Here is a 12,894-nt window from a genome sequence, read left to right on the forward strand (position 1 = left end):
TTTAGCCTTCCAACAACAGCCCTGTGATATTTAACTTGCCCAAAGGTATATAACTACACGATGGCCAAGTCAGATTCCAACTTTGAAGTCTATGTCCTTCGCCACTACTCTGTCATTCATTCTTTTATTTATTTGCACAACCACTATGTACCAGGCATTGTGCTGGCTCCTGGGATACAGAGATCAAAGATAAAGACGGTGCTCTCAGGAAGCTCGCAGCAACATGAGCAGTCAGATAAAGCAAAGGTCATGATATCATGTGCTAAGCGTTGTGACAGAGGGGACTGGTGGGTGCTTTGGGCATATCCGGGAGGAACACCTAACCCAGTCTAGGAGGGGACAAAGAATATTCCCAGAGGACAGGATGTCTCAGTCTTAAAGGGTAGGGAGAAGTCCGTCAAATGAAGGAGGGCGTGCAGGGCAGTTCACTTATGGCGGGTGGAGTGGGGGCAGCAGGCACAGAGACATGGAGGCACGGAAGAGCATGGGCACAGTCAAGGGTCTTCCGAGGAATTCAGAATGGATTGCAACCAGAGGACAGCCAGATAGTGAATACAAAGAAGACTGGAGAGGAATGAGGCTGAAAAAAAGGGGTGCAAACCAAGAAGGGGCTTTTCTGCCATGATAAGAAGTTTGAGCTTTATCCTGACGGCCACGGTGGCCCCTGAGAGTTTGTCAGCGAGTATGTGATGCTCAAGGGGAATGTTTACTGCCTACTTCCTCTCCGCTCCCCAGAAGGGAAGAGCTTGGCGGCAACACTTTCGTCCTCTCTCCTCAAAGGACAGGGACTGATTTATCCTTTGGGTGAAATCAGAAAAGAGCAAACGTGTGGCTATAGCAATTATGCTATAGGCTCTCTCAGCACCATTCAAACCCCATTTTTTGGCTTTCTTATATTTTGCATGGGACCCAGAAGTGACTACAGGGTGCTCTGGGGACACCAAGCAGACATAGTTGCATGAAGATTGGAAGGAGGAAGTGAAAGATAGGTGGTACCTGCCATGTGCATAGAGAGTAACTCTTTCTGGGGCGGCTCAGACAAGATCATCCTATCCGTCCCTAGCAACAGCGTCATCTCTACCCTAACAATTCCATTATGTGGTTGGGCAACTGTCCTAATATCCAAGCTTCGCTCCCAGGCCCCTCCTGGTATGCTGTAGGCTACCCAACACTCATTAATAAATCTCTCTCCACTTAAATTATATCATCTGCAACTAAGAACCTAATTGATACAATAGAACAGCTCCTTCCCTTCACTCATTGAGAGCTGTCTGACCTCAGAAGATCCTCATTCACTGCTTACCCAAGAAATAACCCTATGAGGCCACTTGTGCTCCTACAAAGTGGAAGAGAAGAAAAGGAGAAAAGGAAAAGGAGAGAGGAAATGAAAGGAAAAGAAAAGAAAAGGAAGAGAAAAGAAGGAAAAGAAAGGAAAGGGAGACTTATAGATATCCAGTTCAGACCAACTTACAGAGAAAGTTCAGGAAGCCTGATGTAGCTGCAAAACCTAAATTCTCCAAGCAAGCTTTAACAGAAACAAGACCCACCTTTTATCTTTGTCCAACTGCAGTGTTCATCTCCCATTGTTTTTAACTTGAAGGGAGAAAGGGTATGATTAAGTATCATCCCTCAAAATCCTCCCCCACCTAAAAAAAAATGAATCACATTTGTGCTTTGGAAGCAGGGGGACCAGTTAGAATCAGTCATTTGGCTGGAGCAAACTCAATTCCAGAGTCAGTCTGGAGTAAGGAAAGGGATGTTTCTGTGTTAATCAGAAAGGCAAGGGGAGCCCATGGGGTGAAGAAACTTAGCCAGGAGATGCAGTCTGTTGATTACCAGGAAACCCTGTTTGTAAAAGAGGTCATAATCCCAAACTCTCAGCTCACTTGTATTATTTGCAGGGGGCTGATTTCTCTCTTGACACTCACAGAGTTGCCCAACACACCTGCTTCCAAAGCATGTGGTCTCCACACCCGAACCTCTTACAGCTGAAATTGAGGGATGAATAAGAAATAGGAATAACTAACCCTGAGTGGAGCCATAAAGGACTAGACAGGACATGAGCTAAATTAAAGAAAAATCAGCCAAGAAGCCCAAAGGTTTCTAGTTCCAGAGCTTCATGTCATCAGCAAGGTCAATTTTCCTCCCTGCATTTTCCCACCACTAAAACAAGTAGAGAAAGATCACAAATAAAGCTGTCTTTGTTGTGTAACTATTTTACATTGCACACAACAGGGCAAGGTGGGGTGCAAAAGAAGCAGGTGACTGCACTCAGGGGCTGGCAATCTTACAAGAAAAGACAGTGGGGGGCCGGCCTGGTGGCACAAGCGGTTAAGTGTGTGCACTCCGCTGCGGCAGCCTAGGGTTCGCCGGTTCGGATCCTGGGCATGCACCGACGCACCGCTTGGCAAGCCATGCTGTGGCAGCGTCCCATACAAAGTAGAGGAAGATGGGCACGGATGTTAGCCCAGGGCCAGTCTTCCTCAGCAAAAAAAGAGGAGGATTGGCATTGGATGTTAGTTCAGGGCTTGTCCTCCTCACAAAAAAAAAAAAAAAGAAAAAGAAAAAGAAAAGATAGTGGGAAGGATGAGAGTAGGTGTGGCAGAGACCACTAGTGTGTCCACCAACATCCATTCTCCCCATCTTCTAATATAGCACCCTAATTCTGGCATGTGGCCACCTAGAATAAAGGCAGTACTCCTTAGTGTCCCTTCTGTTAGGAGTGGCCAGTTGACTTGACCCTGGCCAATAAGGATGTAAAAAAGAAATTATGGGTACAACTCTAGCCATGCCTTTAAAAGAAATGAGGAGGTCCTCCTCTGACCTCTTTTCTCTCTTCCAGCCATTTAGTTCAAATGAGGATGTGACGACGTGCCATCGTGGATCATGAAGATGACAGCAATGTCCTAGGGATGCAGGAGCAGCAAGCTAGAAGAAGGCTGTACCCAGCGTGACTTCACAGCGTAGAGCTGCCGTCTGCGCTCACACTTTTACAAGACTGAGACATACGTTTCTACCATTTTAAAGACACTTTTAATTCATTTTATTTGGAGTCTTGGCTACATGAAGTTGGACCTATATCCTGATTAATGGAGATGAATGACACCCCTTCACTTATCCAGCAAGCTAACTTTTCCAGAAGACAGTTGTGAACAAAGAAAGAAACCAAAAAGACCCCTAAACAGCCAAAGTTATATTTTTACTGGAAGCTGATGTACTTTATTCATAGAAATGGCACCCAAACCAAGACTTGGTTGGTGCTTATCAACCCTGATCATATCCACATTTCCAATGAGCATGATTCCTGCTATATCAGTCCACAGCCAACACAAAGATGAGTAGAAAGGGAAGAGGACTGCCATTAGAAGATAAACTGGTAATACCAGGACATGATAGCACAATCTGACAGTGAGGGAAGACACTGCAAAAGGATAAAAAATAGATGTGAGAATTTAAAATCCACACATTCATAGGTCTGGGTCCACTTGTATATAGGGGCAAACAGTCCTACATCTCTCAATAGCCCTTGAGAACATCAAATGTATAGCCTGACACAATAATTAATGTTCATAATCATATTTCTGAGTCATACTCTATTTTAAAAATCAGGGAAGTATGTAATTCACTTATAAATATTTCCAGAACATTTGTTGTCTTGAAACTTTGCTTATTTGAAACATCTCAGCTGATGTGATGCCACCTATATAAATTATTTCAATACAATTCAATGTTAAATGAAATACATTTGGATATCACACATGTAGTCAGTGTTACAACCATGTATTCTGAACCTACACTTTTACAGGCCTTGCCCTAGATGTGATGTCCTACAGACGAATCAGACACCTCATTGCTGTTTAGAAACTCATGGTCTAGTTTGGACACAGACAAATAAAGAGATCATTATAACAGTGGATCATATGCAAAAATCATATGCAATGTAGATGAAAGAAAAAAGATTGCTCTACATAATATCAAAGGAACCCCTACAAAATGATAAGAAAAAGACAAACCATCCAAAAGAGAAAAGGGGAAAGATCATGAATTAGCTAGCCACCAAGAAGCAAATCCAAATGCCCAATAAACATGAAATGATGCTCCTCCTTGGTAGACATCAAGAAAATACAAAGTAAATAGCAATGATATATTTATCAGGTTACCTATCAGGTTACTCGTTACCTATGAGGTTAGCAAAAGTTAAAGAGAATGGTAATATGTGCTACTGGCAAAGATATAGGAAAAAGGTTGCTTCATACACTCCAATGGAGATGTGAATCATTACCTTCTCTTTGGAAAGATATATGCCACCATCTATTAAAACTTTAAAAAGGACATATCCTTTCACTCAAATATTACTTTTGGGAATCTACTCATAAAAGTTAAAATATCAACAGATAACGATAAATGTACAAGGATGCTTATTTCAGCATTGTTTATAAAAATCAGTGGAACAAAGGAAAATGCCCATCTGGAGGAATGCTTGAAGGAATCTGTGGTATATTCATACCATTTTAACTTACACAGCCATTGAAAAGAGTGACACCTCTATATACCAACCAACTGAGGCTGGGCTAGTGGCGGGGGCAAGGAGATAGTTTTCCATAGTATTTTAGGTGAGAAATGCAATATGCCAAGGAAGATATATGTGATCTCACTTTTAAAATCAATGACAAAAATCCCTATGTATGTATATATGTATGTGTGAACATATATGTGTAAATGTTGCAGGAGCTTAGAGGAAGATACAGAAGGCATCTACCTTATTAGATTAGTTTGTGGGGCAAGGGAAAGTAAATAAACAAAAAACTATATCAAAAAATAAATGTCCAGGATAAAAAGCTAACAGCTGGGGCCGACCCCGTGGCTTAGCGGCTAAGTGCGCGCGCTCCGCTGCTGGTGGCCCGGGTTCGGATCCCGGGCGTGCACCGACGCACCGCTTCTCCGGCCATGCTGAGGCCGTGTCCCACATACAGCAACTAGAAGGATGTGCAGCTATGACATACAACTATCTACTGGGGCTTTGGGGGGGAAAAATAAATAAATAAAATCTTTAAAAAAGAAAAAAAGCTAACAGCTTGCATAATAAGGCAGAGAATGTAAAATTGTGTCTATCTACATACGCTAGTATATATGCCTAAGGAGATAAAGGAAAGGACGGTCACCAAATGAGAGATAACACAAGAACTGGAATTTCAAGTGACTTTTACTAACTTCTATATTTTTCTATACTTTTGTGTTTTTTTTTTACAATTAACTTGCAGTATTTATATGATTTGAAAAATTAACACAGTGATAAAAAGCAACCACTGTCAGTGCTGGTCAATATTGAATGGAGTTAGCTAAGAAGACTTCACGCAGGACTTGGCACTGACCTCAGTTTAAAGAGCCTATCGGATTGGGAGGAGAGTTGAAAAGGGAGGGTGTTCCAGGCAGGAAGAACTGCATAAATACACGTATGGAGTAGAAACAAACACGGACTCACCCTCAGGCAGTCTGCCTCATCCTGAACGGAAGATAAAGCAGCAGCAAATGGCTGGGGTTCCATGACTACAGTAAAACCAAACAGATAAGAAGTAGAAATGGCCACCATAACACACGTTCAAAAATGTAATTTTTAGAGGCCGGCATGGTGGTGTAGCAGTTAAGTGCGCGCACTCCACTGCGGCGGCCCAGGGTTCGGATCAGGTTCAGATCCCGGGCGCGCATCAACGCACTGCTTGTCAAGCCATGCTGTGGCAGCGTCCCATATAAAGCAGAGGAAGACGGGCACAGATGTTAGCCCAGGGTCGATCGTCCTCAGCAAAAAGAGGGGGATTGGCAACGGATGTTGGCTCAGGGCTGGTCTTCCTCACCAAAAAAAAAAAAAATTGTGATTTTTAGAGTTAACATTAACAAACAAAAACAGCTTGGTTTCTTCAAATTCTACAAATTGACAAATATTTTGAGTTCCTAGGACTCTGTCCATGGTGACACCATGTGTTGCACTCAGACGTAAACTTCAGTTTGGTAACATTTTCATTTTAAACCCTCCTTCCTGTCAGTTTTCAACTCGGTTGTAAATATTTGCTTGGAGAAAAAATGTCACTAAAGATCTAAGCTCAAGCTTCCAAAAAAAAAAATGATCATTTGAAACAAGAAGTTGTATTCTGCATGTTAATTAAACAGGAAGTCTCAAGACCTATGGCTCAGAGCTCATTTTAGGAAAAAAATGTTTTTATTTATTAAAAGCCTATGAATACAAATGAATTCTGTATTTGGTATTCAGTCTTGTTTAATTTTGCCCCTTTTGAGATAGGAACTCCATGTGCTTTGCCAGATAAATTGAAAGACTGTCTAATGTCACCGGGTCTCCTGTCCTCCACAATATGACTGTTTTATAAGTCACAAGTGAACAATTATTAATGATATAGGATTCTTGCACTACCACCAACAAAGAGCGAGCTTAAATGTCACTGACTAATGGTCACTTCCTTGCCCAAACAAACCAGTGTCACCAACAGCCCAAGGTAGTTGATTTCAACCTGTGAAACACTCTCTTCTCTCCTTCACAAGGTGCCTGTCAACTCTCTAAGTGGGGGTAAAGTCACAAGAGCCTCAACGTTTCTAGTCCCATCACTGTGTCAGGAAGCACAGCAGATAATATTATTATTCCATTTCCAGGAAATTGAAAGAGACACACAGAACCATCAGGTGACCCTTTGTATGTCTGATAGTGGAGTAGGAGGAAAAACTCAGGTTCCTGAATTGCAAAGCCAATGTCTTTTTAAACAATGATCCTTCTAAGCATTGGGTTAACAATGAGACGACAAACCAAGAAAAATGTCATCATTTCATGCTTTGCTGGATTCCAAGAGCAGCAACAGGGACCAGTGAAAAAAGAGTCTGAAGAAAGAAAATGAGAACAGATGTTGAGACTAGACACATGGGGTCCCAACCCTAGTCCTGCATTTACTCGCCACGTGACTCTCAGCATTCATTTAACCTCACTGACCTCAGTTTCCATCGATGGAAATATGGGGTTGTTTTGAGAATTAATGAGATAACATATGAAAAGTGCCCATAAGCACAAGATAGGTACTCAGTGAAGATCATTGCTGTGAAGGCATCAACAGTGACAACGATGATGGTGGCGGTGATGATGATGATGATGATGATGATGACAGTTCTACTGCTGCGTAACTCCAGGATCTTAAACAGGTCCCAGATCTTATACACTTGAGCGGCAAAGAGCATAGACTACCTATGCTCAAATCCCAGCTTTACCACTTAGCCACGCCTCATATTCCTTATGCGTAGAGTGTGAAGACGAAACAAGTTAATACATCTAAAGTGTTTAGAGAAGCACCTTGCCCATAGTAAACTTTTCCCTCTCTTAAATAAAGCAGTTGGACAAAAGGATCTGCAAGTTCAAGTTCTTATGTCACCTGGTCAGGATTTCCAATCCAGAAGAAACACTGTATGGTCCAAAGAGTACAGTCTCTAGTGTCAGAAAGACTTCAGTTCAGACCCAAGTTCTGAAATGCACTCACTGGGTGAACTAGGACAAGTTAGTCGATGTCTCTGGTCTATAGTTTCCTTAAAACTTAAAAATTCAGCAAATATTTTACTGATATTTATTGTGCCAGGCAGTACTCTAGGTGAGGATCATAATGTTATATCTAGGATTGTTAGAAGGATTAAATTAAAAAATACAGGTAGTATGCCCAACCCAGGACCTAACATTCATTAAACACACAAAAACAAGAGCTGTAATTCCACTATCCCACCCAGAAGGCAGATGCTATCAAAGCCAAGTTCTGGAGGCCTCCACATCCACCACCTCACTGACAAAATATTCCAACACTAGTTTCAAACCACCTCATCAGGTTTTGTAGCATACCTGCAAAACCACAAACTGTGTCCACAGTTGCTCCCCAAAGTCTCAAACAAAGAACTCTGTCCATGGTTCTGGTTCAAAGACGACTTCAGATGTGCAGATGAGCACGACTGGGAGAAAGAGGAAGTTCTTAATGCCATAGTCCCAGAAAATGTAGACCCTGCCAGTGCTGAAGTCCCCAGACTTGAGTGCCAGCAAAGCATCTTCAAGAAGCAGCCCTACCAGCCAGCCTCCTTTCCCACTAAGTCACTGCACTAAAGTCAAGGCAGAAGGTTTTCTGCCCCTTTCTGGGATCAACTCTCACATCTAGGAATACAGAATGAGCCTTGGGCCCAAAGACCTGAGTTCATCACTTTCCACTTCTTCCTGGTTCTAGGGGCTTGGCCAAATCACATTAACTTCTCATGAGTGTCTTCATTTCTAATCTGTAAAAGGACAATGACACCTAGTTGGAAGGGCGTCTGTGATGATGTGAGCTAAGGCTCTGCAATAAGCTCTGAGCGAATACTGGGTATACAAAGCTGAGTTAGGTGCCTTTCCTCTAGGTACCCACAGACCCACCTATGGAGTCAAGTGGAAAGAGCAGAGGCAATAAAATGAAGGAGATCTGGGTTTGAATCCAGACCCCACTACTCCTTGCCTTTCTGAATGTCCAATTTATATAACCTCTTGGAGCCTAGCTTTCTTTATCTGTAAAATAAAGTTTATAACACTAATCATGAGGGCTATTATGAAGATTAGTGAAGCAATTTACTTAATGTAATTTAAGAAATAAACCCAACCAGTATGCGTTCATTTGTTCCATATTTGTGGAGCAATTATGACATGTATAACACTGCATTAGGCATTATTGGGATATACACAGATACACATTGCATGATCCCTACATATGATCTAGTTAGGAAAATATGACAAAAGTCAAGAAGAAATGCAAGCATTTAATAACGTAGGCTTTTAAAATAGAGGGTATTTAGATGGGGTGGGGGAAAGGATTGTCACTTTTTACACATTTCTGCGTCATTTGAATTTTTTAAAAACTTGTATTATTTTTGTAATCAAAAGAAAGAAAAAAACAGAAAATAAAAATAACGAGAGTAAGAGAGAATAAGAAATAAGTGAAAAAGGTGTCTCAGATGTTAATCATCCTTTAGAAGCTCTTCAAATGAATGTCATCATTAAACATCAGACTCCTTTGTGCCCAGCACTGTGCTGTCCCCTGGGATTGAAGAGATGAGCAAGTCACCCCACTTGAAAGGAACTTACAGTCTGTTGGGAGAGACACACACATGGAGAATTATAACATAGCACTTCAAGAGAAGGGTGTTCAGAGTGCTACGGGAACACAGCTTACTGAGGGAAAGAGACCTCGGAGTGGATGTTACTTTTGAAATGGATCCAAAGAATAAGGAGAGTTCAGCAGGTAAGGAGTAGGGAGGTATTTTCCAGACAAGGAAAGAAGGTTGCACCTGCAAAGGTATGAAAGGCATGTGTGCGATGCGAGTGTAGTGTGCATGTGTGAGAGTGTGTGTGTGTTTGTGTATGTGTGTGAGGGTGTGTGTGATGCTGTGTGAGGGTCGTGTGTGTTTGTGTACGTGTAAGTGTGTATATGTGTGAGAGTGTGTATGATTCTGTGTGTGTGCACGTGTATGTGTCTGTGTGTGAAGCACATTAAGAGGGAGCAAGAAGGCGAGGCCATGAAAGGCCTTGAAGTCTATGGTCAGAGATGTGAATAATATGCTTTAGGCAATAGGGAAATTTTTATGTTTTTTGATCTGGGGAGTAATATGATCAAAGCTATGTTCTAGAAAGATCATGTCAAACTGTGGTGATGGCCCATACTGGAGACCCAGAAATGAGTCTGGAGACTCTGAGGATGGTCTGGAACGGGGACAAGGAGGCTGGGGAGGAGAAAATGAATGGGAACGATTCTCCTATCACTCTTAGTTCTGGGTGGCAGGCAAGAGTGTTTACTATATTATCATTCATTTTTCTTTTTAATTCAAAGTTAAGTGAATTAAAAATACACTTTAAAAAAAGTTATTCATTCAGTGGAAGACAGACCTAAAAACAAAGGAATACATCCCCTCCAAAGCTGTTTCAACACCAGCCTGTCCAAATGGATTGCACCAACTGGACCCAGACAAGAGGCGCTCTTGGGGCTGCACACAGCACACCTGCTCAGCAAACAGTCCCCCTCCATGCTCCAGCCCCACACCAGCAACTGGAGTCCCCAGTCAAGGAAGAAACGAGAAGCGCAGTCAATGGCTTTCTGTGGCGCAATGTTTATCTCATAAGTAATTATCTGATTACGTCAAAGCAGAGTTCCAAGCAATTCTATCTGCAATGAGTCTTCTGCAGCTTGGGGTTTTCCTTTACATTTTTTAAGCCATATGATAAAACAAGACTGCTTCACGTGGGTCCTTCTCTCCCCCTCTCTGTACTAGAATTCCTCCTCTCTGTTTTTCCTCCCCTGCTTGTGTCTCTCCCTCCTCATCTTCCTCCTCCCTGCCTCCTCCCTCATTCTCCACCTCTCCTACCTCGTTCCGGCTGTCTGGCTGTATCGGAAGTCTTGAGCTATCTCTGTCTCTCTTCCCACTGCCCCCCCACCTCTTCCTCTTTCCTTCTTTCCCCTCTCCCTTCCTTCTGCCCCCATATCCCTTCCCACTACATAAAAAAGCTTCAATTTTAGAAAACGAGCACGGCCTTTGCTAGCACAAGATTCTGACCAACAAACATGGTCACAGTAAGGTGACTGGCTGAGTCCAGCTTCAAGAAAAAAAAGATCTTGAAAAAGAGAGAGGGCTGAACGGTGGCCCTTCATTTTGAAGACGGCAGGTGGACACCAGTATCACTAGGCAGTCTTCCAGCTGGGCAATTCCTATTCGCTAATAAGCACCAGCCAGCCAGTTCCTCTCCCTCTCCACTGGCAGTGAGGTGGCACTGCCGCTGTCACATTGCACTGCTCAGCTACTCCTCCGGCTCAGCTCAGAAATGAAGAAAAGCCATAAAATTCAGAACCAGCTAATGTCAGCACTGCAGGGGATCTCAGAGACCACCTGGTCCAACCCGGTCAGGTCCCTGGTGGAGACACTGGGCCCCCAGGTCACTAAATGCCAAGGGGACCCATTATTAGAAAATCCAGACCTAGGACCTGTTGCAAAAATCCCTCTGCTCTGGGAACGCCTTTAGATTTTTGCCTTCTGAACAGAAATCTACTATATCGAGTCCAATGTATGAACAGATAGGAAACGCTTAAAATAGAGACAGAAAGGAGTTAAAACGCACAGGTGCACGTTAGAAATCCACTGCATGCTCCCGACCAGAGGATTTGAGCAGGGAAGTCTGTTGAAGATGGGGCTGCAGTGGTGGAGGGCTCTAAGCTCTGAAGACCTTTTTAATATGGCTGTATTGTAATACTGCAGTGCCAAACCCACCAGTCATTCCAAAAAAGAGAAAGGAAGCCTGCCTAGCAGCAGAAGTTCCCAGCCCTGGAAACAGATTGTCCCCCTTTTGCACCCACTTAATAACCGCTTTACTGAACAGGAGCAGGGGAAATGTGCATCCTCGGAAGGCACAGCACAGGAACCTCCTTCCGCAACGACGCGATTCCTCGGACATGAAGCTAAAATGCATTCATCCGAAAACTCATCCTCCCAAAGCAAAAGCAAAGCCACTGTGAGGCAGAGTCCCTCAGAGACTGGGGGATGGAGGCTGCCAAGCAGGGGACACACCTTTTCTGAGCTGTTGGAAACACACTGCTTGCAAAGTCCACCCAGACTGTGCTGCCAAGGGTTAATTTCCTCCGCAAAAAATTCACACACATACACACACTCCTACTGCACTCCCACAACCTCCACCACCACCACATATTTGAATCTTTTTAATCTTAAATTCCCAGAAATTCCCTGATCAGCCATATCTTTTCGGAACATCCCCTCCACCTGGGGTGAATTCCCACCTCATCACCAGAGAAAGCCCACACAGCCGGGCATAATTATTTTCCTAGAAGGTTATGCCTAATTGGCCACTAACCTAATTGATTAATCATCTCATTTTTCAAGGCAGCATCAAAGAGCCAGGCTGACGGGGGAGAGAGAAAACACGCGTCCAGATAGCACGAAGGGTAAAACTACAGACTGCGGGAAAGACGCCCAGCCAGCTTGCCTGGTTTCTGGGCACAAAAGTGGACAGAAAAGAACAGAAAATCCGGAATGAGCAGGGAAATGCGCAAAACCACAGAAGGACTGAGCCGGGAGCCTCGACGCTGCCCAGCCAGCCTGAGTCCAGCCGCCTCCGATAAGGATGAAGTTGATTCCCCCGGGCCAGCACGGGTTAAATGGCTGCGCGTCCACTCAGCCCAGGCTGGCGTGGGGGGAGCAAAAGCCGCTTGTCCCAGTCTCGGCGAGTCCGCGTGGGGGCCCGCGGGGGTCGCTCCCCGGCTCCGGCCACAACTTGCGCGGCTCTGCGCGGTGGCCCTCGCCTGCGTCTTCGCGCGCCACCCAAAACTTTGCGCACACTGCAGCCGCCGCCCGCCCGCTTTTCTCAGCGAGTCGCGAGCCGCCAAGTGCCGCGGGCAGCCCCTCCGCAGCCGCCTCTGCCCTGCTTGGGGCTCCAGACTTTTCCCCCCCGCTGCCTCCAATTCCCACCCAGGGGGCTCTCTCGCGGCTGCGGAGCGCGGCGCCCGCCCTGCGGTGGGCAGGCAATGCGGGCGCGGCGTTTCGGATGACCACCTCGCCGGGTCCGGGCATCGCCCGCGGGACAGATTGGCCCCCAGGGCCACCCTCGCCCTGGCGCGCCCACCCAGAGCTTCCCACGCCGGGGCGGGCAAGCGCAACACCTTCTCCTACCTTCCAGCCGCCGAGGACCACCCTCTCCGCTCAGCCCTCTCGACTCATCCTCCGGCTGCAGGAGAGGGCGAGAGGGCTCTGCTTTTGTTCCCTGGGGCTGGCAGGTCCGTGTGCGGCCAGGGCGCGCGGGAGATGCCGCGGAGCTGGGTATCCCGGACAGGCGATGCTCAC

The sequence above is a fragment of the Diceros bicornis genome, chromosome 13, assembly GCF_020826845.1.
Source record: "Diceros bicornis minor isolate mBicDic1 chromosome 13, mDicBic1.mat.cur, whole genome shotgun sequence".
NCBI lineage: Eukaryota > Metazoa > Chordata > Mammalia > Perissodactyla > Rhinocerotidae > Diceros > Diceros bicornis.